This window comes from Sciurus vulgaris (genome assembly GCF_902686455.1).
Source record: "Sciurus vulgaris genome assembly, chromosome: 9".
Lineage (NCBI taxonomy): Eukaryota > Metazoa > Chordata > Mammalia > Rodentia > Sciuridae > Sciurus > Sciurus vulgaris.
In genome coordinates this window covers 6,994,453-7,016,721 of record NC_136469.1, presented here as the reverse complement: position 1 = coordinate 7,016,721, position 22,269 = coordinate 6,994,453, and positions in this window count along the sequence as shown.

The following is a 22,269-nucleotide window of genomic DNA, read 5'->3' as shown; positions in this document are numbered from 1 at the left end:
GTTTTCATTTTTGCATTTCATTCAAATCTGGATCCATTTGAGTTACTTTTACATATAGGCACTGGTTCAGTCAAGATTCCTTTTTTCCCCTATGGATGCCCAATTTTCCCAGGAACCCTTAAGCAGGTGTAGAAAAGACTCTCCTTCCTCCTCTGGACTGCTTGTGCTCCTTTACCAGAAGCCAGCAGGCTCATCGTTCCTGTGGGTCTGCTTCTGGATTCCCTGTTCCGTTTCGATGACCTTCATGTCCATCCCTTGACCTCTGCCACTCTGTCTCCTTTGCTCTGCAGAGGTTGTTGGCATTGCTCTCAGGTGGAGTGGATCTCTCCACTTTATTTTTCAAGAGTATGAAATATTCTACGTTCTGCATTTTCCTACAAATTTTAGAATAACCTTGCCTATGTCAACAACAAAAAAAAACTTTCTCTAATTGGGTTGGAATTGCAGTAAGCCTTTATTAAATAGATTTAGGTTGGGTCTTCCAGGATTTTTCTCTTGGTAGTTTTTCTTTGATTTATTTTATCATGCTTTCTGATTTTATCATGTATATTCTGTACTTGCCAAGGGTATAACTAAATATTTCACATTCTTTAGAGTGATTCCAAATGTCATTTTGTTTTTATTTTGGATTTCCACATTACAGATGTTTGCATGTAGACATGTGGGTGATTCTTACACAATTTTGTATCCAACAAAATTGTTAAGCTAATTGCTTAGCTACGGGAGATATTTTTGCAAAATCTTTGGTATTTTCTACATACACAACCCTCTGTAATTGTGGACTACTTCATATCATTTTTTCAATTTGTCTTCCTTTATTTTTTCTGAACTTGTTGCAGCAACTAGAACTTTCAGTGCTATCGTAGTCAAGAGTGGTGAAAGCAGGTGTCCTTGCCTTGTTCAAGGTCTTGGAGGGAACGCTTGGTCCCTCACCATATGACTCTGGCCACCGGGACTTCTTGGATACTCTGTCAAGTTTAGCTAGCATCTTGTTTACTCAACTTGTAAGTTTTCAACATTACTGAGTATTGGATTATGTCAAATATTCATTCAAGTAATGTGATCAGATCAATTTTGTTCATTAGCCTTTTGATTACCTTTATTCATTTTTCAAAGATTATACCAGCTTTGCAGACTTGAAAAATCTCCACTGAGTCATAACCTGCAGTATTCTGATACAACTCTAAGATTTCTTACTTCTGCGTTGTTATGTGCTTTTGTTACCAAGTTCATTAGTGGCGTTGGTCTGTAGTTTGTTTTTTGGTTGATGTTGTTTTTTTCCTGATCCTATTATGTATAGCTTTTGTATCTGACCTCAAAAATTGAGTTGGGAAGTATTCCCTCTTCTGTTTTTCTGGAAGAGATTTTATAAAATTGTTTTTAATTCTCTTTTTAAATATTTGACTATGCCAACTTTTTAAAAATTTTAATTGATTCCATCTTTCCTTTTCCATCTTTTTCTTCTTATTATACACTTTCACGGATCTTGTTTAAGAAATCTTTTTCAATGTGTGTTTCAAAGGGAAATTCTTTAATTACTTTTAATGTACCATCGTTTCTAGTCTGTAGGTTACATTAGAAAACATTTTATTTCTATTTTTTTCTGCAGAGTGAGATAGTTTACCTAATTCCTCTTAAGTGGTCTATTGCTTTATCAATAATGTGTCTTTCCATATTGGAATTGTTATTGTCCCTACATAAGTCTGGGTCTGTTAACTGGTCTAGTTTTCTAATTTTATAATTGAGTTTCCTGTAAAATACCTTTCCTTCTTCATAAATAATAGGTAACTTCCCAGTCCTTTTTTGCATTTTATTTAGAGACGAGGTCTCACTGAGTTGCTTAGGGCCTCACTAAGTTGCTGAGGCTGGCTTTGAACTCCCGATCCTCCTGCCTCAGCCTCCTGAGCTGCTCCAATTATAGACCTGGGCCACACGCCAGGCCTCTTTGCCCTTTGTGAGCTGTGTTTTAAGTAAATGTTGACAGTTATTACTTTATTTAAATATGAACTTTTAGAGACTTCTAAATTCCCAAATGAAAATTTTGCTGGTTCTGTATTAAACCTATAGTTTTATTTGGTAATAATTGAAATATTTATAATATTGCCCCATTCATTAGTATTTTGTGTATTTCTGATTATTAAATATCTTTTCTTTCAAAAGTTTTAAAATTATCTGAAAAAATCTCCTATAATCAAGATTTCTCTTTTCTCATATATATTTATTAATCAAATAATTAATTTGTTTAGCATATTTTTCAAAAATGCAAGTAAGAAAATGTTGATTGTTTTCTTATGAAGGTTATTAATCCAACCTTTAAGACTATAGATGATTTTTTTTCACATTTACTATAAGTCAAAAAGGGTAATATTTGCTTATTATTTTAAACGTAACTTTTCTGAAAGGAAAGTGCTTTTATGGAAAGTGATCAAGGGCAGAGAGGGCAGGGATTTATTTGACGCAAAGATCCTGGTGACTGATGATCCACACATCAACACCGTGAGACCCATCTGCGCATGCCCGGGGCTTTCACCTCTGTTCACTATTAAAAGCCTGAGCTCCTCCAGTCTCTTTGGTTGGGTCCTCTCCCATAGTTGCTGTGTGAACGCAGAAAGCGTTGTTTATAAATTCAGTTAAGGGTGCGTGTCGTGAAAACGTGAAGTTCAGCTTGCCGCAGTTTGTGCCCGTGCTAAGGCTGCTGTTAGGATGCACCTGTGTGGCAGCAGCCAGGCCAGCCTGCAGGATCCTGTCACCTGACCCTCTTTACTGGCACCACCTTGTTGTGCTCCTTTGTTACATCAGTCCCTGCAGCTCTCTGGACACTCCAAACTTACCTCCCTCAGTGTCTTTGGCACCGTCTGGAATGATGTTGCCCAAATAACAAGTGTTCACTTTCTCTTTCCATTTCCGGTCCGTATTCTAGGGCCCCCTCTCCGTGAGACTCCCTCCCTTTGTCATTCTGGATGATCATTGCAGCCCTCTGCTAACAGACCCTGTGCTCTTTGCTCCCCTGAAGTTCATTACCATGGAGCACACCCGGCCTCCCTCAGCAAAGGCGTTCCCTCCCCCACACCTCTGCAAGGCACAGATCAGCTCAGAAAACCTGAGACGCCCAGTAAATGTTAGCCACTTTTCAATGGCGTACAGTTTTTTGATAGTCAAGCTAATGTGCAATAAAAATGGTACAAATGAAAATGCCTTTGAAACTTTGATGAGACTATAATTATATGTGTTAAACAGAGATAAATTGAAGTTCATGTGCACCTAGGTCTTTTGCTTTTCCAAGTGTATCTTTATGTGTAGTTACAGTTCATACTAGAAATAGTTACTTGTTTCAAATTTTACTTCCCATTAGATGATACAGTGTAATTATGCCCCTTTTAGCACACAGTTGTGCTAATAGGGTACAGAAAAGTTTCTCCTGCAGTAATTCCTGTCTTTCTCTTAGTTTTATTTCACCCCAAAATAATAAACATAATTTGGGAGTGAAATTCTAGGATAGTTCTCCTCCCAAAAAAATCCCCAAATATGAAGTAAGATGTGTAATAGCGAATAAGCAAACATGACTGTGTTTCTGGAACACACATTTTCTTATTACTTATAACAATTTTAAAATTAAGGTCAATTATTTTTTGGATAAATGTAGTTTAGTGATTTGGGGGAGCTCAAGGGTAAATATATAGTTGGTTTCTATCTACCCAACAAAACTTTTCTCTTTATAGACACACGTTAAGTTCAGGATACTTTCCCTGACACCATGAACATACACGTAGCTCTAAAGCCTTCGCCTCTTGCCTGCTCCTGATGGGAGTTTGCTAAGATTCCCTTTTCTTTCACTCTTCATCCGCCTTCTATGCAGAGGTAATTTTTATGTTCTGCTGTGTATGCATCGGGGTCAGACATGTATGAGCATTTTTCTCTTTTTCTGTACTTTTGCTCATATTTTATCTTTCTAAAATTTAGGCTTGTCATATCTTTCATAAGAGCTTATTTAAAAGTAGCAGTCAGGAACTCCTTTAAAGATTATCCAAAGGTGTTTTGTCACCTTCATGATTTGGAACAGGTTTCCAAACCCTCTGTTCCAATTTGATTTTGAAACTCACCCGAGGACACTGCCATCTCTAGTGGTCAGCTGCACGGTGGGTTGTGCTCATCAATCGCTAAGCTTTTTCTTTGCTTTTAACTCATCTTTATACAAAATGATTTACTGGGACTGGGGGTTTGTACGCTGTAACCTGTTGTCACTGAGATTCCTGTTGGGCTGCACAGATGGAATTAGCGGAAGGGGGATTGGGAGAGAAGGCAGTCTCATCTTTCCACTGCAGCCTTGGGCTTCCTGTTGCACTGGATGGCACAGGGCTTTGCTTCCCCAGTCAGCCATAGTGGTTCAGGTCAGTTGCAGTGGCTTGGAGTTTTTCTAGTACTTTTACTTGTGACCTCCCAATGACAATGGCAATAGCCATGCAGCATCCATTCCTGGGAAATCTGAGTCCCAGCTCTTAGAGCCCCTCTTCCAAGCTCTAACATATACCAGCAGCCAAACAGCATCCCCGGGAGGTTGGTGTTCTGCTCAGCAAGACCAAGCTCCCACGTCAAGAGTTAGTATTTCTGGGGGGTCTCAGTGGTGCACGCCTATAATCCTAATGGCTCAGGAGGCTGAGGCAGGAGGATCGCAGGTTCAAAGTCAGCCTTAGCAACTTAGCAAGGCTCTAAGCAACTTAGTGAGAACCTGTCTCAAAATAAAAAAAAATTAAAAAGGTCTGGAGATGTGATTTGGTGGTAAGTGCCACTGGGTTCAATTCCTGGCACCAAAACAAAATCAAAAACAAAAACAAAAAAACCAAAAAATCTGAAAACCAAAAACCAAAAAGTAATTATTCCCAACATCCTCCCTTTATTCTTGGAACTCTAGGGATGGTATCTGCTTCCTACAATTGCTTTCACCATGATAACTTAGTTTCTCTTGCATTATGTTCTAATATTCCAATGACTAGTTCCCCATTCTCATGTTAATTCCCTTATCAATGAAAATTGTGTAATTTGTCACTCTTAACTTGGCTAGGAAGTAAAAAAGGGCAGTTTGGTGGTCCCCACTTCCACCTCTGTTTGGAAGTCTTTGAATATCTCTTTGAATTATCATAAATATCAAGAATTTTTAAAGAAGTGAGCAAATAAAAAAGAAAGAAAAAAATAAAAAACAAAAGAAAAGTGGGGTTTGATTTTTCTACTCCATCAGATTGTATGTGACCGCCATTGTGTTTTAGTCTACAGAGGCAATATTTATTTAGAAATTATGAGCTACTATAAGTATTTCCTTTGCCATTTATTGTATTTGGTCTAATTTGATAGAATTATAAATAATGAAATCCATATATTTTCATAGTAGATATTGGAATTCAATGGTGTTTTATTGTTTTGTTCTATTTCACAAGAAACATTTCTCCATGGCTTTTTCTTTCTACGACTATGTATTGAAGTAGAATGAGTATCTCATTTGTGAATATCCACTCTGGAGGAAAAAGATAGAAAATTATGTGGGGTGTGAGTGTGTAAGTGTCCCAGATACATTGCCTTTGGAACAAACTGGCTTTAATAAAGAAATAAACTCTGAAATTAGGTTATGCTTTGTCTTAGATCAAACTACATGAGAATACATTTCCAGTGTTGACCCAAAGGACTTAATTAAAGTCAGAAACACACAAACAAAACAAAAAAAAAAATGTTTTTTTGACACAACATTCTGTAATCAAGTGATTAGCATCTTTAAAGGAATCTGAGAGCTTACTCTGGGCCAGCCAAAATAAGACTACAGCACAAAAAATGAAGTTCAAAATGTCCTCAGCTTCTTTCCACAAGAGCTCAGTTTTCTGTTGTTTCAAACTCAGCAACTCAATTTCAGTACTACTTCTCTGGGTTAATGCACTAGTTATTTCCAATAAGTAGCCACTTATGCTCACAGAATGACCTCCATATAACACTGATAGTTTATCTGCTTATAGAGAACATGCCTACTAGCTGGAATTTATTCAATGAAGAGTATTAAAAACCTTTTATCATTAATCTGGAATAACTTCTTTTCACTCTCCCCACCCACACTATGTAATGACCAAAGGAAATGATAGCAAACAGTTACATCCAGTCCGATTATACACCAACCGTATGCTTTTCAGCTCAACTTACTGACCAATTCCCTGAATCTTTTAGTTAACAAACAGGAAGCTTTTATATTTAGCTCCCATTTCATTTGTGGACTATTGATGGTGATGATGGAAGGTTTGGAACCAATTTAAATATGTGAATATGTTGTTTTCACATTTGGTGATTAAAGTTTTCTATAGCAGGTAAAAAAAAAGAACATGTCTATATGTTACAAAATTAAATAATTGCTAAAAGTTTTCATTTATGATTGCTCTTCACCAATTCTGGTGGAAAGATACCTATGTTTAGGAAAACTCACATCAATTAAAAGCTGTTAATTGAATTGCTATGTGGATTAACTGTATTTCTTCAAGTGACAATTCAATAAGCACCTACTAGGAAAAAAATAAAAGAATGTCAACCTTTTAAAAACTTTCCATTTAATTACCAGGAAATAAGCATAAATAGTTTGCACTGACCGTGTATCTAAAATACATAGCAAAGAACTCAATCGAAAATATGATTCTGGAAAGATAAGAGACAAGCAGATGGGTTTGTAAATTCCTTTACTGGCTGATGGTTGGAACAAATGAGTCTTCACTGGGATGGAGTCAAGTGTGCACTAAGTGCATAGTCTTTGGACCAGAGTTTTCTTCCTTCCATGTTATATTCTCTAGTTTTATGTCTTGAAAATGTATTTCATTTAATAGAGTAGAAGTAAGATAAAACCAGAGAGAGTTTGTAAAACATATTGGAAAATAAGGGGAGTCTTCTGAATTCATGTTACGATATACTCTATTTGAACATCCCACTGGGGTTACAGCAATTGACGATATTAGGAAGGTCTTGGTTAGGACAGCAGGTGTAACAGACCACACTTTGGAATGACTGAAGCTATAGGAGTAGGAGAAATGGTTGGGGAGGTGCATGCAGATGATTATAATGTACAGCACAAAACCTCAGGGCCCACTGGAATCTGCAAGGTGAGCAAAAGGGAAATCAGTGAGAGATGACAGAAAGGGTCACTGACGGAGATGGGAGGAGCGCAGAAGACGCTAACTGGTAAGAGTGGTAGGGAGGAACTAGAGAGCGTTAAGTGACAAAGAGGCCCATTTCCAAGAAAATCAAGAGCTATTTCTTTCATGATTTAAACCTTTATCAGCAACCTTTGCTAAAATCACATCAGAAGTTGTGTGGTATGTGACACAGTTAAATAAACAGAACAAGTTAAGAAAATGGGAATTAAACATTTTTAGAAAAAGAAAATAGATCTCAAATAAAAACACGTGTAGATAATGCAAGAACATTGTGTTCTGAATGACCTCAAGGAACATATTAAGTGTTTTCCTTAAGATTTTCCCTTGGAAGGAAAGCACCTTCCACTGAAGATTGAGACCCAGGGCAGTCCTGAACAGAACGCAGTTACAGTGGTCTCAGTCTCTGGCAGACTGCTCCGTTCACCTCTGCTCACTGTCTGAAATCTGGAATCTGGAAGCATTAGGACAACAGACACAGGGACCCAGGACGAGGGTGGTGCTCAAGTGCCCGTCCTGTGGTGTCCCGGAGCACTGCAATCCTGGATGATTGCAAGATTCTCTTGCGTTTTCATCTTGGAATTGGTTATAGAGACAGTGGATAAAAGCATTAAGAGAACTCTGATTTTTATCTCCCCAAAGAAATGTTAAACAGATTTGGTAGAAAAACACACTAAAACTAATGCTCGCTAATATGGCCATAAAGCTGTGCCTGGGATCCAACCCCATGCTGAAATTAAACAATTGTATTTGCTGGCTAACCTCATTTTAAATAATAGTTTTTCTTCCCTAAGGGAGGCATATATGAAATGTAATCATCTTTTCATTATGAGGTTGCAGGTTTTATGTCTTAGGAATCCGTAGTATAATATTCTAGAGCCTGCATTTGAGAGAACTAACTGAAATATTTTGATTCATGATAGCTTCCCCTCTCCTCTTGACTCCCTTTCAGTAAGGGTCATAGTAATGATTCCCTTTTGCCATTCATTCAAAGGAATTTCTGCTCTAATGTGAGTAGTAACTTTAAAAAAGAACATCAGGTTGTTCATCTATTTTATGACTACCCGAATTTAAATTTTGGATATTCTTTCCAAACATTCTATTTAGGGCTGTTTTGCCTTCACATCTCCTTGCTGCTTTGTGGTTCTGCTGAGCCACAGGAGCTTTCCTTTACAGCTTTTACCACACTTGCTATTTTTTTCTTCACCCGTTTTTCACGGCCTTGGAATAGCTTAAACACCATGGCTGTGAACTATTCCTGTCTGTGTCTTCATGAGCTACCACAAGCCCCAGTAGACATGGAAGGGGAAGTAAATGTAGAATAAGTTGTGGTTGGAGATATAGCTCTCATTTTTTAAAGAAAAGATTGTAAATAATATTTGCTTTTGGCAAAATGCAGTTTTAGTAACGCGTACAGTTTTACATTCCCTACCAAAGACTAAAAACCAAAGCTACCCAAAGTGACTAGCATTTTCCTTAGAGAAGTTCAACGGCTCCATTTACATTCTTGCTAGAGGAGCTGTTGTTTAGTTGGAAAGCCTGCGCTTGTTAATTACAAAAACTCTCTTTGGAAGGCTCTGAGGAGCCGTGTCCTAATCAACCCCACGGTCACATAAACTAAAGCAACCTGGGCAGGAAGCAAGATGGAGAAGGTGCCAATAAAGGCCTGCCCATCACGAGCAGAGCCCCACAGTTCAGCCCCAGAGCACCGAACACAGGTTTCTTGGGATGAGTGAGTGGCATCCACATCCTTGCCAGCTCAAGTTCTCCAAGAGGTGGGAGAGTGGGGAGAAGGTCCTCTCGATGGAGGGGAAACGGGAGAAGGTGCTCAGCAGTGCTGTCCCTTAACCACATAAGTCTTTCTTCAGTTCAGTACAGAGTATGCACACGCTTTCTTCACAAGGACCGTCCTTGCCCTACTTGGCCTAAAGTATAAAAAATAAAGAAGCAACAATTCCTTTCTTCCTTTATGTTTCACCACACAGTAACTGGAAAACCCACTAAATAACACTGGTTTCTGTTAACCTTGAAATACCACTACCCTACATTTTGTATAGTTGAATTTTTGGACCTTACTTATAAAGTTGCAAAGTTTCATGGTTTATATGATTCAAACTAAATTCCAATCATGCCATGCTAATTCCATGGTAAACTACATTTTCACTTGCAATTCTGCCTTTGCAAATTACAAAAATTTCATATCATCTTCAATGTCTTAAAAGTAAACCATACAGTAATTGAAATAACCTTTAACAAATTGAAAGTTAAACAAGTATTTCCACTGGAAACAAGTGTTTGTCTGAGTGCATGGACCCAAATACTTTGGTTTGCTGAAACAAATATTTTAATTAAAAGATATTTTTCAGGGCCTAAATGGTAGTATAGTAATTAACATATGACATCTTTTTCATAACAAAGACTTCTTTTCCAATAAATATTATATTACTAAAACAGAAAGAATTAGAAAACCTAATTTAATATGAGAACTTTTAAAAATAAATGTCAGGAGTATTGCATCCACATATCAGCATTAAAGACCAAAATGTGTTACCCTAATTCCATCCTTGAAGATACATTAAAGGATAACACACCAACTAGCATATAAGTACTGTACTACTGAATTTTTCCCCTAAATTAACAAAAATACTTCCTTTATTCATTTATCACACATTAACCCACATTTAAAAGTACTTGTTCCAAGTCTTGACTGCCATCAAACTTCTAGTATATCTAAGATAACACTGACTGGTGTGACAGAATAACATCATGACATTGGTCCAAGTACTTAATAGACAATGTACTTAATATGTTTGCAACACAACCTAACTTCTCTTAAGATGTCAAATGGATTTTATACTTATTTTCATTATTTTATGTAATGTAACTTTGAAATAATTCACTATTTAAAAAATATCATTTAAATAAAATGACACATTTTTGAGATTTCATTTTACGTATGCAATAAAAGTAAAGCAGAAGAGAAAAACCTCACCATAGAGTATGCTTTGTTCATGCCAATCCATAAGATTCCTTAACAATCAAGGGACCCATGTAAAATTAGCTACTGACCAAGCAGAAACTACTGCAGAGGGCACAGCTTGCACATATTTAGGGGAATACATTTTAACTGGATTTGGAATGTTTTTCTGGGCAATCATTACAGGTAAGCACATCAAAGTCCTCTTTCTTGTGAAGTTAATTTATATTTCTCTTCAAAAAAAATCTTTTTAGTTGAATACAATTTTCTGGACGCTCATGGCTATTGTTTAGTCATTTATTTTTCCATAGAAAATGCCTTACTTCAGCAACATTGCATTTTTTAAAAAAGTAGTTGTATTACTGTTTAATCAAGGAATTTTTTTTTCATCATCAAATTCAGTAACTTAAGAAACATCATGAGGTTTCTCTCCATCTGAAGCGTCTTCAGTTGACTCTCTTGGTCTTCCACACATCATTGGACATTTTCTTTTAGTCTCCTTTCTGGACTCTCATTATTCCAACACTAATTGCTCAATTAACTCTAAATATTTTCCCACTCTGGCCTTTCCTCTCATACCCTAACTCTGACTCCTTTCTAACGCTCTGAGTAAAGACGTCTAGATTTAAGCCCCAGCCCTTAGCCCCCCACTCACCTCTTACAGCTAACTCTATGCCTGGCATCCACATGAGATGTCTTTCATTTCCTGTCTTCCAAATCCACTGCTCTCATTTCAGAAAAACACATCCAGAAACACTTTCAGTGTTCATGCATTTAATCTGGTTAAAAAAAAAAAAAAAAAAGGAAGGGGCTCTGTTTAAGTCAGTGTTTTGCTGCTGCAATTTAATTGCTCCATTAAACCTTCTTGCATCGTCTCACACTTGAACTTTTGGGGAACACCTCAAATCCAAACCATAACAGGAATCTTCCTGACAAATAGCTTTTCCTCACTGCACACATTCAACCCATCAGAAAATTCTCCCTTCTGTCTTCAATGTATCTCTAGACTCTGACTTCTTCTTACCCTCCCAGCGTTGCCACCTATGTGATAGATATGTAGAGCCACAGCCAGGGACCAGGTGGAGAAAGGCTTGCTTCCTGTGGCAGGAAGGGCGGTGACAGAGAGCCTTCAGGACCTGCCTTGCAGATATTGAGACCCTCCATAGACCCTGCCCCCATGGGCAGCTCAGGTCCTCTCAGGAATTGATCAATAGGGAGATGAAGTCTCAGGATCCGGTCTTTTCATGTCCAGTGTAGGATGCTCTGACATACGCAGGCCAGGGTGTCATTACTTAGTCTTTATGTAGAATAATGAATGATGGGATGCAAAGTGGCCCTTTACCTCTTCACTGAATCATCCACGTTTTCATTGCTAAGACGTGTGTATTTTAAGGATTCCTCAGAGTTTGGTCCACAGGTCAGGTTGTCGCAAGTTGCTGACTGTGCTGGAGGAGCTCATTACATTCTACTATTTGGAAAATTCAGTTCATTTTTACCACTGGTGGAAATGCCATGGCCACCACCAATGGTAGAAGCTTTATTTTGTGGATATTCCATAAGGCAAAGCAGTACAGAAAACTAGAAATAGATCATGTGATTGTTTTGTTAAGTGATTACTAGTTTCCAAAGTTATTCAAGTGCCTTCATTTGCATTACTGCTTTGAAGTTTATCCTAAAATTATACAGTGTGTGGGTTGTCTCTTATTTGTTCTGTAAGTTTTCTTTCTGCAAAAATTACTGTAACAAAAACCTGATGGACTTAGACTTCTAAGAATGAACTCTCAAACAAAGCAGCTGGCCATTTACATCTTGTATGAAAGTCTAACTTATTTCCTCTAGCTGTTTCCTTGGACAGCAGACATGCCTGCCCAGCTATAGTGTCATTTCAGGAGAAAAAACCCAACTGCATCTAAAATGGGAGAACATTATAAGTTTGTTTGAATTCTAAGCATTTTCAAAATTTAAATTTCAAGTGCTAAAGTGAACAGATATAGATAAGAACAAAATCATAATCATCTGTGTGAGCTTTTTAAAAATATACCTTAGAAATCTTATGTGCATGTTTTCAGCCTTATTTTTCTCTTATAATTGCAAAATAATAGATTGTTTAGAAAAGACAAGTGAAGTATTTATCAAATAAATGAGGGATTTATTTTATTGTTTCACCCAGTTGATGATATGAGCAATGCACATTGCAATCATAGAAACATGTTCTTCTAGTTATCTGCTATTCCATGCATGGCTTTGTCAGTTACACATAGCATCTTTTATTTTCTGTAAATACTTCCTATGTATACTTAATATTTTATTCTTGAGCTCAGCATCATCATTGGAGGCTGACAGGGAGTGAGTGAAGAAGGAGACGAGTTTCTTAGGTTTATCTTTCTAGATTTTTTTGTACTGCTAAGATTTTGATTGACTCATTCATAATTATGTACAGACGCCGTTGTGACGCTATCTGTATACTTCAAGGCTATTCTTTCTCGGTAAAAATTTCAACAAGTATACCCAAGGAGAAGACTCCACTGCAGGATTCAGACAACAGGGATTACAAAAAATCAGGAGTTTAATTTAGGGACAGAAGTTGTCCCTAAGGACCCAGGAGTTACTTCCCACTTCCTGATGGGGGAAGAGCATTCTTTCTGTTGTCCTTCCTCCCCAGTCTGCACCCCAGACTGATGGATTCCCTCTGTAGGCAGTTCCCTCTCCCAGGGGAACAATGTAGTTCAACATATGTACCTCCAATGGTGTCACAGTGACATATTTGTCTTATCATAAAATTTTAAATTGCTTATTTCCATTCCGAGTTGGGCAAATTCAGATGTTTGGGTTCCAGAAAAGCAGTTTTCCTTATTAATGACTTCAGTTTCTTTTGTTAACTAGATACTTTGTCATTTACAAAATGGTATCTTGGAAACTACTGCAGGGAGGGAATGGTTTACTCTTTATATATACAAGACATAAATCAGAACTAATGATTGTTTTAAACCACTTAAGGAAATGTATCACAGAAAGAAGAAAAAAATGTCCAGCTTCAAATGTGGTACAGTTAAAAAATGTGCTCTTTGCTTCCACCGGGGTGGTGGACGAGGAGAGTTTAGAAACAGTACTGATTAAATCCAGCGATGACGCCGTCTTCTGGTAGATCCACCCAAAGAGGAGAGACTCAGCACACAGCGGGCCTCTGCAGAGCTGCAGGGTCACCCTCGCCGGGCTGCACCCTGCCGCAGGGAGCTGGGTTTTCCTGGCATTCAGCTGAGGGTGGAAGATATCTTGGTATTTAAGACCCTTTTACGTGATTTTCAGATGCTGTACCTCATCCCAGCGATGTCAAGTCATCTTTCCAAACCAATTTTCTAGATACTTTAAGGGCCTGGATTACTATCCAGCTCTAGTCTTCTCCAAGTCTTCTTCCATGTGACCGTGCGGAGTCCACCCTGCACCAACCGCAGCCTTCCTACAGGTCTCCTTCTTAGACTCCAGGCCCAGAGCAGTCCATGCAACCTGGGTCGGGAATCTCTTCCTCACAAAGTTCACCTTTCCTCTTAGCCTGTGGTACTAGCATCCCTCTCTTTCTTCCATACTTGGTCAATATCTCTGTGTTTCTGTTTGTCTTTGATTATGGGTCCAAGTTGTGTATATTTAAGAATTATCCCTTTTAGCTCTTAAGTAGTATGCCATCAACTCTCCTGTTCCCTCTTGTCTTCTTGCTTGTGAGGACAGGAAGTTCTCATGAGCATCAGCAGAACTCATGAGACCCTCTCCCACCAAGGGTGGCTACTTCCATCTGTTCTCTGCTTCCTGCAGACACGTCACCTGTAATTCCACTTCACTTTCTCCTCCGTGATTGAAAGCAAACACCAGCACTGTGTCCCCACCCTGAGAGGCCAGCCCTCTGGGCCTCCTTTGGGAGGGAGGTGGGGCATTATCAATGTGTTTACAGGAGAATTTGATTACCCAGAAGGAAGTCCTACAACATGGTAAGTGCAGTGGAAATGATCATGGAAGACAAACTTGCTTTGTCCTCCTCTGACCTTCCTTCCACCCTTACCTGCATATTGGAAGGAAGAAGGACTGAACTGAAGAGGGCTATAAAAAGGCCAATAGTCAAGTGAATCTTGGGAAAGTTTTACATTTCATTGGTTCTTAGGACTCTCCACGAAACCTCAAAGCAGAGTAAAAGAGTCAATACAATTTGATTTTGAAGTGGAATCTGGCCCACTTAACAATATTTTGCCTGATTCTTGTTACCTGGCTGATCCCATGCATCCAGTAGGAAATGCAGTTTCTAGCTTATTTGCAAAAATTTGCAAATAGTTTATAAAGTAAACCAACAGAAATCTTAGGCAGAGATGAAGACAACAAATCCCACAAATTAAATTAGCTGAGATCAATGAAAAAAGCAATAGACCAAGTGGAACTCAAAGCTTTAGAGCAATAGCATTCTTTATGTTAAAAAATTATTATCTCTTGGCCTTGGAATTGCTTAGAAATTACACCAATAGAAAATACAGGGTACATGGGAAAATTTGCCCTGACTTAATCCAATGTGAGTTTCCTTTCAATCCATGTCCATTATTTTGGTTAAAATTATTATTTATAAAAATTCAATTTATTATTCAAAGAAAAGAATCATTTTATGATGCAAGGATCACTCCCAGTGGTTCTAAGACTGTTCCAGCGAGTGAGGCCATCTACTCGAGTGGCCCTGTTGAAATTCTGCCAGCCAGCCCACTAGTTCTCAGCTATCAGGCATCAGGGTTCTATGTTAGGTTCTGAAATTGGAGCCTGACACAAGTTTTGTGTGTCTGACCACTTAATATACAGCCTGCTGTACTTCATAGCAGACTGGCTTTTCAGAATGCCAAGAAGAATACGGACTCTGTCCTACAGTGTGTTACATGTTACTATGAAGGTTAAAATTGGTAGTTAATCTAGTTCCGATCTGTAGTTTCTAGGCTGAAACATGAAAATAGCAGACTGCATTGTCTCATGTAGCATTTTAAGGTTTTTTTTTTTCTTTTCTGTTTCTCCCCGCTCCCCTAGAATGTTCATTGCATTAGAAAGGGGTTTATTCTTCCAGTGTACTTAAGATTCATGCATAATTGCCTTCTCCTTTAAAAAAAAATTATCAGTATTTTGTCTAATGAGCCGATTGTTTATAGTTGGTGATTTTATAAAACTACTGTATGATCTTTATTTACTGGTTTGAAACACACTGTGTGGGTGGGCAAAATAATACTTCAGCTGCCACCATGCCAGCTGGCCACCTCGGGGTCTCACGGTGGGTGTTCAGCTTCCTTTAGTTGCCACATGACATGAAACAGGGCTTTGACCCTTGCAGCGCTTGTGCCTGTAAAAGTGAGTCAGGCTGTAAAATGCACGATGATTTCATCAACAGTAGGTCCTCCGATGATACGATCCATGCTGTGGGTTATTTACGGAGCTCGGTCAGCAGGGCAGTGCAGGCCTTCTCAGAGTTAGAGGTCTGAGAAACGATGAAACAGACCGGAAGTTGGTCATGGTTGCTAGAAGCTTTCTTTAGACATTACAGCTAGAAAGTTATCATCACCCATTTGTTGCCATCAGTATCCTTTAGATTTAATATGTGTCCCTTGTTGTGTGGAATTTCATAACTAAGCTCATCTGGGAGTCTGGAGTTATGGGAATATACAGGATTCTAGCATGAAAGTGTAGGTCACTGAATATCTAGGGTCAGGTTAAACTCTTGCAGTCTAGTTTTGGCTTTATTCTCTGATTTTCTGCACCATATTTCCCAGTAACATCACTCCATGCCTCCTGAATACTGAAGTGTGGTTGTGCTATTAATTGGAATGCTGAGGCTCTAAGAATTGATTCTTCTGTTTTCAAGGAATGCACGTGCAGGTTCATAGAGAGCAGAAGAAAAGTAGTTAGGGGAAGATATGATGATACTGCCTTATTCATCAAGGACTAGTAAGCATATTATAAAATTGCACCTATTTCCCTAAAACACCAGGAAAAGGGAAATACACTAAAGACTTTCTGGGAAACTAACAACAGATACAAGAAATTCCCTTTTGCCTTAAAACATCTGTCTAGATACTTTAAAATATTATTCTTGTTTAGAGGTGGAACTCATATGCATTGAGAGAACCATCTACATGGGCACAGAGAGCTGAGCTGGATGTTCCTTTCAGTGTTGAGCATCTATGGTTCTATTTGATGACTGTAAATTAAGTTTTCCACATTTTTATATCAGTTTCAAGACAGTTAAAAGAAAATTTTAAAGTTTTAGCATTTTTTTAAACTATAACTTCCTAGAATAGTAAGGGTCTGTTTACTGGCAAACCAGCAAAACCCCAAAGAATAAAAATTTTCTTGATTTTTCCATGTGAGAATAAGGTCGTATTTCCATGTCTTTTTTTTTTTCCTCCCAGAAACATATTCTCATTACATTCTAAAGGTTAAAATTCATGACACCCCTATATATAGCTCACAGTCATTCTTCAGGTAGCTTCTTGAGTTTGGGCACCTTTGTTTCCTAGCCTAATCATCATAGACTTAGTAGACCAATTAGATTTTAAAAACACATTGAGCAGGTCTCACCAAAGGATAACAGGATTTTATTGTACCAAATAACACCAATAAATCTATAACTCTTTTATATTCTTGAATCACTACATCGTCTTTGCTTGTTTGTTCGATTTGGCTTCAGTTCTCCACATACTAATATAAAAATCACTGTTTTAGTCAGCTATTTTGCTGCTGTGACTAAATGATCTGACCAGAACAATTTTAAAGGAGGGAAAGTTTACTTAGGGCTCATGATTTCAGGGGTCTTAGTCCATAGAAAGCCAGCTCCATTCCTCAGGGTTTGAGGTGAACATCATGGTGGAAGAGTGTGGCAGAGGGAAGCTGCTCACATCAGGATCAGAAAGCAGAGAGAAGAGAGCCCGCTCACCAGACACAAATATATACCCAGAGCCACGCCCCAATGCCCACCTCCTCCAGCCACACCCACCACTTCAGGTACCACTCAGTTAATCCCTATCAGGGGATTAATTCACTGACTGGTTTAAGACCCTCACAACCCAATCATTTCTCCTCTGAATGTTCCTGTATTGTCTCACATGTGCGCTTTTGGGGGACACCTCCAAAACCATAGCGAGCACTAAGGGAAGTCAATGGTCTTTGGTTATGCTCTGTTTCCCAAGCAAATCACACTGCACGCACATCAGGTACCACAAACCACTCCTTACCTTTGGAGTGACACTTAGAAACAAGGCTGTTTTAAATGCCCAGCACATCCATCTGTGATCTGTGCCTTCTAAACCCATCTTGATTATTCCGTATGTCACCACTTCTGGTCCCCTTCAGAGCTCCAGTAAGATTGGGAGGCTCCCTGCCTAACCCAGACCACACCGTGGTGAGTGAGGGAGCGCTCACCTGAGCAGGCTGGCTAACCTTCTGAATACCTTGTACCTGACCTAGTGATAGGCTAAGGGGACTTGCAACCATATTATAAAATTGTTCACATTTCCCTAAAACATCACTTTTATTCTCACATTAGGTCGATTTTTTTTTTCTGTAAATAAATGTTGCCTTATCTTTGTTTTGAGATGTAATTTACATATGTCTTTTCAGATAGAGCTGTATTACTGATAAAAGAAATAAAAAAAACTCAAAGACATATGTATTTAAGAGGCATTTACTGCTATTGAATCAGAGAAATTGTGATTCGACCTAGAGGAATTATGTCCGAGAGAAAGAAAATGTCAGATAAACTTCAAGTAATAACTCAGGAGTTTGTCTGAATCCTTGCCCATCTGCAGACGTGAATGAGAGAACGGACCTTACGGGAAGACAGCGTTGGACCAAAGCCAGGGGGCGTTCAGAAGGGTAAAAGCCATAGTGGTTCACTGGGAAAAGTGACTAGTCAATAAGTCTCTGCTGCACTCAGCATTGATGGTCTAGGGAGAAGAAGCTAACACCAGAGTTGTCACCTGGGGAGAAAAAGGACCTCAGAGGGGAAAGGAAAGCACTAAACAGATGAACAGAAAATCTAAAACCTAAAAAGAAACAATTATGAGATGGAGTTTTAAAAATTGCCAAATGCAATGATCTTTGAGATACTGGAATGGGCTAGAGAGGAAAGCAAAAGCACCACAGAGAAAACCTTCCTAACTCTAGTCATTTAAATGCTTTCCCTGAAAACTCACTCGCAAACACTAAAGCAGCAGAGACGTCACTGAGACAGCACTAGGGCAAACTGCACGCTGAACTGAGGATTTTAAATTCGAAAATACTCATTCTCTTCTTTTCCAGTCAAGTGCTTTTAAAACATCATGCCCTACTATAATGAGTGTCACTACTCTCAGTGACCACCACGGCCACAATTGGAACAGCAGCGATAGACACTTGCAACAGAAGATGGAAGTTCGATGAGAAACAAGATGTTTACGTTGGGATGCCAAGGAAGTTGCCCACAATGCGCTTCCTGCTGAGGAAGGAGTGCAGACGCTTTACAGCAGGAAAATCTTTCAGGCACCTCGTCCTGGGAATCGGGCAAGAAGCAACAAACATGGCTGGAAGAGTGGGAGAAACCAAGCTTCATTTCACTGGGCCCAGCAGGCCCAGAGGAGATCAGCTCTCCAAATTCTGAGCACCCCAGTTTTCCACAACACTTATAGGCTATCTAGTGTCATAAATTTTCTAAAACGATAACATAGTTGTGCACAAGGGTTCAAAAAAACAACATATGGTTGTGCGTAAGGGTGTTCAGGAGGGAAGCTTGTTGGGTTAGCAGAGCTTCCTGCGGGGACAGAGTCCTCTTACAAGGCCTTGGTAAATCTCTAGCCTTGGGCCTTCACAGGGGCCTTTACACTTCGAAAGAAAGTATCTAGGTCCTAGGGAGAGTCCTTTACAATCCAAAAGGTAGGAGTGAACGGCGCTAATTAGGTTCCCTGAAAACCAGATGGTGTGCTTGTGGGGAGAGATGGGGAGTCAGGGGTGGACTCTCTCCCTTTCCCAGGCACAAATTTTTAGTGTCCTTAGTTTACTTTATATCCAGGCCTGAGTCGGTTACCACTACATCATTACCAAGTGATTAATATCACTGGTAAGGTAGAAATGAGCATGGCGTAGCCCTAAGGTCTGCTTCAGAGGAAAACACAATCAATTCTATGATTTTCCATCAGAATGCACCATCTGAATACCTCCATGAGGAAACAGACTGTAGTAAACAGAAACTTTCTGTATTCTTCATAAATGTCAAGGTCATAAGAGACAAAGACTAAAGACCCGTTCCAACTAAAGAGAACTGACAGGGAAACGCAGCACCTGATACCAGACCAGAGGGATCCTGGACTAGACAAGGAGCATTTATGGGCACACCGTCACAGTTCAAAGTCAAGCTACAGGTTGAGTGACTTTTTTGGATTCCATGGTGATTTCCTGACTTCTATAATTGTTCTGTGGTTAGGCAAGAGAGTTCTTGTTTGTAAGAAAAATTATTTAAGAGGCAGAAGGACATCTGCAACTTACTTTCAAATGATTCAAAAAATTTCATATATATGCATAATACATATATACACAAGGAGATAACTATGTGCATATGTATACATTCATATATATTATGTATATATATACACACACAAATTTCTGTGCCATTTATAAGTACATATATTCATATATGTCTGTATGTACACACAAATTGTATATGTATATATCCACATTTTTTCTACATGGTAATCCTATTTGGCAAATCTGGGAGGTGATATGTGTAAAGTATTTTTTATAATGTTTCTCTAGGTATGTGATTATTTCAAACTATGTTAAGAAAATAAAATTAAAGTCTCAAAAGTCTTTCCTAGTCAATGATTTCAGTCAATTCTGAGAGATGCATGTTCTGGATCTGCTACAGCCATGATGACTTGCCCTGATTGACTGATTTGCTCCCAAGAAATGGCAGTATGTCTGTCAGTCATACCTCACATCATTTTGTCAGTAACACATGCTTTTGTTTCTGTAAGATTTCATTCTGGCTATTGGTTTTATTAGAAATTCCTTAGGTGCCAAATAGTGTGGCCTCGTCCAGAAGAGCACACTTACCAAACATCTGAGTCCCTTCATTTGGAGTCTGGAAATACACAGTGTGTCAACCGAGTAGAGATGAAGACAGAAGTTCTGCTGTGTTCGTGAATAATGCATCCTCTCATGGATGACACAGGTAGAAAATAAATTTTTCTTCAGTTATAACAAAATGTAATAATCCTTCAAAGAACTTCCTCTGAAAAGTCAAGTGATTTGCTGGGATGCCAGGCATGTGATATTGGATCCACTTCTGGCCATGTCAGATTACCAGGGTGTGCATACCAACTGTCAGTCAGCAAATCAGCTGGCTAAGGAGCAGACAGATCTTTTAAAGAAACTCAGCGCAGACAGCTTACACTGCAAGCTCTGAGCAGGAGTGTCATTTAGAGTCCAGGGCTGAAAATGCCCCAGGATGAACCTAGTTGAGAGAAACAGCCCGAGGCAGCCAATCCCCCAGTGGAGACTAGGGAAGGAGAGGGACATGGTGCTTCCCCTGAGAGCAAGCCAAGGGAGCAGATGCAGAGCAGCTGCCTGTGTCCTGCAGACCTTGAATCCTAGCTCCAGGGCACCGAAGGTACAGGCCTTACTGTATCGTTCTCCCTGTCTCCTTGAACATGCTGTGTTTGGGTGACCTTCATTTTTTTTTTTGGTAGTGTGAAATTTTTAATGTAACTTGGTTTTTCACAAGTCAAATAGGTAATTCAAAGATATAAGGCCTTTGAAAAGCCTAAATTCTAAGGAAATTTAAATAAATACATTGAGTTTTTGTTTGTTTATTTTGGTACCAGGGATTTAACTCAGCAGTGCTTAACACTGAGACATATTCCCAGTCCTTTTTAATATTTTATTTAGAGACAGGGTATCATTGAGTTGCTCAGGGCATTGCTAAATTGCTGAGGCTGGCTTTGAACTCACGATCGTCCTGCCTCAACCTCCTGAGCTGCTGGGATTACAGGAGGGTGCCACTGTGCCTGGCTTGTATTGAGTATTTTACCCATTAAACAGAGACTAAATGTCTTTTCCAGCACCCACTGAGCATTTATAATTGTGCAAATATTGGCAGCTTGAGAGGGAACTTGTGTAACCCTAGGGACTTAGGAGGCAGAGGCAAAAGGATTACGAGTTCAACACAAACCTTAGCAATTTAGCAAGATCCTAAGCAGATTTTTTTTTATTTAAACAAATGGGATACATGTTGTTTCTCTGTTTGTACAAAGAGTAAAGGCATACCATTTGTGTAATCATAAATTTACATAGGGTAATGTTGTTTGATTCATTCTGTTATTTTTTTCCCTTTCCCCCCACCCCTCCCACCCCTCTTTTCCCTCTATACAGTCCTTCCTTCCTCCATTCTTGCCCCTCCCTAACCCTAACCCTAAACCTAACCCTAACCATACACTAACCCCTCCCACCCCCCCATTATGTGTCATCATCCACTTATCAGCGAGATCATTTGTCCTTTGCTTTTTGAGATTGGCTTATCTCACTTAGCATGATATTCTCCAATTTCATCCATTTGCCTGCAAATGTCATAATTTTATCCTTCTTTATGGAGGAGTAATATTCCATTGTATATATATGCCACAGTTTCTTTATCCACTTATCAATTGAAGGACATCTAGTTTGGTTCCACAATCTGGCTATGGTGAATTGAGCAGCTATGAACATTGATGTGGCTGTATCTCTGTAGTATGCTGATTTTAAGTCCTTTGGGTATAGACCAAGGAGTGGGATAGCTGGGTCAAATGGTGGTTCCATTCCAAGCTTTCTGAGGAATCTCCATACTGCTTTCCAGAGTGGCTGCACTAATTTGCAGCCCCACCAGCAATGTATGAGTGTACCTTTTTCCCCACATCCTCGCCAACACATATTGTTGCTTGAGTTCTTGATAATCGCCATTCTAATTGGGGTGAGTGTGGCGGGCCTAACCGGGGGCCCAGGTTTACACCATGTGCATCCAAAGATGGTGACTGGCAGAGAGCAAACGGTGTCCTGATTATGCCTGGAGAGAGGCAGGAAGTGTTTAAAATTGGCTGCATGATAATCAGT